This window comes from Neodiprion pinetum, chromosome 3 (assembly GCF_021155775.2).
Source record: "Neodiprion pinetum isolate iyNeoPine1 chromosome 3, iyNeoPine1.2, whole genome shotgun sequence".
NCBI lineage: Eukaryota > Metazoa > Arthropoda > Insecta > Hymenoptera > Diprionidae > Neodiprion > Neodiprion pinetum.
Window position 1 is genome coordinate 39,522,765 of NC_060234.1, and position 4,369 is coordinate 39,527,133.

Sequence of the window (4,369 nt, forward strand, 5' to 3'; positions counted from 1 at the left end):
CTCTTCTTTGCGTCGACACACCGTGATACAAAACTATGAAAATATAAATCAAAATTAAAAATACAAGGGTCAAAAGTCAGGCGGAATTTCATATTAATAACGAAACAATTCGAAATCCAAAAATTTTTGAAAACATTCACCACTTCCAATTCTGACCGTGCAGCACATTTTTTCTTATACAAGCATATGAATTTATTACCTGCATCAGCCGAACGTCCACGTTCCGAATTTGGATAAGGCGATCGTGTTTGAAAAGCGATTCGTCTCTTATTTTTTGGCTCACATCTATGTCACATGATTAATTGACACCTGAACCAACTAATCCAGTTCACTCTTCTTTCTACGTGGAGAACGCTGACAGTTGTCGTCTCATCAAATTACTTCCGCTTCATTTTACCCGAATTCTAATGCAAATGTCTCGTTCGTTCTTCGAGTTCTGTTTGTGCATCTCAAACAAAAAAGTGCTACATGGTAAAATTTTAATATACCAGTCTACTAAATTCAGTCGCGTCGGTACACGTTCTTACAATACTGACCGCGATTGGAGTATTTGAATATTTCTCTAGCCTATATCGAGTGCTTTGATTGTATAGTATACCAGTCGTACTTCTGAATCACCTATTCGTTGATTTTAGAATTTTGAGAGGGGGAGACGCAGAATAAACATTCTATAATTCTTATTAAACAGCATTTATTTATCCATTGAACATTTGTTCGCGTAGCCTCAATTATTGGAATATTTATAGCCATAACGTTAATGATTCGTTGATATTAGCACAAGTGTTGACCACCTTGTCAACATTGACTCAATTTCATGCAATTGTCGTATTATATATACTCGCTTCTTTGTCGTCGGTACCAGAATAATTATATTTTCTGAACTTAACGCTTCTTGCCGATCAACCCATCCGCCGATTTTCAAAAGTAAGTCTACTCTTGGACAGTAATTAACGAAATAATCCAATAACCGCTTGCTGACTTTGTATAATTCATTTTCAATCGTCTTTCATTCTGTAGCGTTTGCAAGAAGCATTGCGCAATTTACCGAATCATCCGTCCTCGGAGATTAGATTATTTTCTGAATTCATACTCGTACCAAATTAAATCATAACAGACTTCTGTAAGCTGTATTAAGTCTTGAAAAATACGTAATACGCGCATGATCGAATCTTCAGATGTATCTTCCGCGATCGGACAGAGACTAAATAATAAGCGAATAAATCAGTAATCATTGGTGGTCATGAGAAATCATTTAGGATTACAGTAAAACTCCCTGTAAACTTGAGAAATCATATGAAAATTAGTAAATCATGTGTAATCTTAGAAATCATGAGAAATCATGTAATCAAAGTAAAATTTATAGGTCAAGTAATCTCTCCTAATTACTCCATAAAATGTAAGTAATCACGAAATACGTAATCACGGCATCAGCTTTCGCTCCGGTGAAACATCCCTTGCAAATAAGTAAGAATCAACATCGCTAACTTTCCTTATTACAGAACGACGATGAAATTCATCTTCGCATGCTTACTTGCTCTGGCTTCGGTCGTAGCTATCACAGAAGGCATTGAATGCTATGATGATTACTGTGCCAAGAACCCGTGCAAAGATATGACGAGACAAGAGTGCTGCGCGAGAAAACAAATTTACAAATCCAAGGGTTCATTTTGCGGATGTTGCAATACCTGTGTTGACAAAATTAGTAAGTACTCAAAGTAAACGCTTGGTAGGTTAAATTCTTTACGACTGGTGGAATTAAAATATCCTATAGCATATGGTTCGGATTACTGTGCCCCAAAGAGGAAGGTTTCAGCCTTAAAATTATTTATTTTTCCCTTGAAAAAATAGTTTCAACGATTAAGATCTATGTGCAATACGAGGCAGGAATGATAGATTAACGTTAAAATATCTAAATAGAATTTTTATTCCCGGCTCAACCACAATGATAATTTTTTTCTATTCCTCAAGGTATATAAGAGTTGATATCAAAAAATTATTAATATTGCATCAGCGGTTTTCCCGAAATTAATGTCTGAAATTTAACCTGTCTCAATACTCGTCACAGTAAAATAATCCGGTAACATCTAAAAGTTCTGCGTCGCGACGTTTCATCGTAAATTTATAGAAACCTGAAAACTAGTTTATTGCTCGATCATGTCAACGATTGAAATATTCATTGGAAATGAATGATCATTTTTTTTGTAGTATGTGTATTTATTTCGGCTATTAGGCTCGCGAATTTTGACAACAATTCATTTTACGTAATTAGCGAAGTTTGATTATATACTCCTGCAAGCAGTTCGACTTAATCGTATTTTCATTCTTCAAGGTAAAGGAGGGAATTGTGATACATGGGAGATAAAGGGAGCACCAGCCAAATCAGAGTGTGAAGCCGGCACCGAATGGAGGCAAGTGCACGATGAAAACAGCGATACACACGAGTGACAGTAAAGTTAGTGAAATCGCCTACAGCAAAGGCAGTATCGCAAACGACCAAAACGCAAAAGCAAAACGATTTTGTCAATTTAGCAAATTTGATTTTGTTCATTCCTTTGCCTTGGTGTAAGATTTTCGTTAATTTTGTAGAATAGACAAAGTGTTCGGTTGATTTAACTTGAATATCGACGAAACCCTTAGATAAAAATATTTTAGTATTTTTACACAATTCTGTAACTGAGCGATGAGAATATCAATACCTGCAATTACTCTATCACGTGTATATTCATGTACGGTTTAGCTATGTAAATGTAAAATAAGTATAATTGACTGGAGGAAGTCAATGTCTTTTGAGCACGCACAGAAGCTCGTCTAGTTTTTACAGCAGAAATTGTATTACCATGAGTAAACGTTGGGTTGATATATCAACCCATCAAACGTTGTGACAACTCAGCGAAAAAAATTGCTCGAATTATTTAGCACACGAATCAATAACTTCGATCCTTCCTATATTATTTATTAATTTACAGAACAACGAAAGATCAAAGTGGGGAATTTCACCCAGCCAGAAATTCACAGAACCGAAAATCTCGGATCATTCGGAACTTGAATGTTGCAAATTTTTTAATTTTCTTATTATCGTACTTTCCGAACTTCGACTTATCGGAGTTAAGCCATTTCGGAACTTTGAGCATCAAGTTTCGGACCATTCAAAACTTTGATGTTTCGTCAAAGTTTGATTTCTTTACTTCAAGTTCTCAGATTCAAAACTTCAACCCCGCCCCTTTTTTGCTACGTTCAAGTAAAAACGACACCTTGCGGACGTGATGATAAAAAACAGATTCATCGGAATTCCCAGTGATGTTGGGTCAGGTCGTGTCGAGGCCGGAAATCCAGATTGGAAAAGATTACAAGCCGCGCTGGTATTTCTGTTCCTGTTCCTTTCGAACGGCTTGTAGGTCAAGACAACCGGAAGTTCCGGAAGCCGCGAGGCACTTGACGGTGACCAGCACATTCCTCTCCGGAATAAGGATTAGTCCGTTCGTTCTTTCGGGCCATCCGGCAGGCCAGGTATACGAAAATATTTCTCTCATCAATCTTGGGGGTCGGTGATTGATTGGACTGTTGCGAAAAATCCAATAACGCGAGCCTGACAGCGGCCGGAAGATTTCTTATATAGGCATTCAGTGGCTCGAGCGAAACTTAACACTTGTCAACGTTTCCGAATGATTTTTGTATTCATTGACAGCGTGAACCTTATTTTCTTGCCCGGTGCCGTCGATTCTTTCGAACGTATTGATCTAATTTATTCCACGAAAGAGAAATTTTTTTGTAGTAAAAAGCAAGAGAAAAATACACGTGGAAGGATATTTCTTACATATTATTTTGAAGGGTAACTCTCGGGACTCGAAGTTTACTCATTTAACTGTAATGTCAATTGTCCAAATTCGTATCTGAAGCGGTTCAAAACTTATTAACTTCGACTCAATTTTTAGTGAATATTTATATTAAGAGGTTTTTACTGACTGAAATAGTGACTTTACTATAACAGTCCAAGGCAATCTGGTTCTCAATGAAAACATCTACTATGCAAACTCTGCAACATCAGAAGCTTACCAGGTGCGAACCAATAGAAAAAATGATCATTGTACGGAGTCGAATTTTTCAGTAAGGTTTTGATAAAAATTTTATCCTGCTTCGTCAGGTTCGACGTCCGTAAACATAATATTCATATTTGCTAAACCATTTTACTTTTCGTGAACAATACAAAAAATCGGTTACGATGATCCCGCTTCCAGGTGGCTCTAAAGATCTGCATCGAGGATAATTCAAGTCGATAAAGAAATTCAATGGCATCGCCTTTAGTGAGGTCGTTAATCGCAGGAAATCGAGCGTTTCATCGTATACATATATTAATCGTATAAGGAATGAA

The 4,369-nt window shown here is 36.8% G+C and overlaps 1 long non-coding RNA gene across 1 annotated transcript; it reads left to right on the top strand.

Annotated features, from left to right (window-relative positions):
• The first annotated feature begins 874 nt into the window (after nucleotides 1–874).
• On the top strand, nucleotides 875–2,896 carry LOC124215026 (uncharacterized). The gene is made up of 3 exons (XR_006882259.2): nucleotides 875–924; nucleotides 1,500–1,702; nucleotides 2,330–2,896. It is a non-coding gene; the product is annotated as an uncharacterized lncRNA (long non-coding RNA).
• The last annotated feature ends 1,473 nt before the right edge of the window (nucleotides 2,897–4,369 follow it).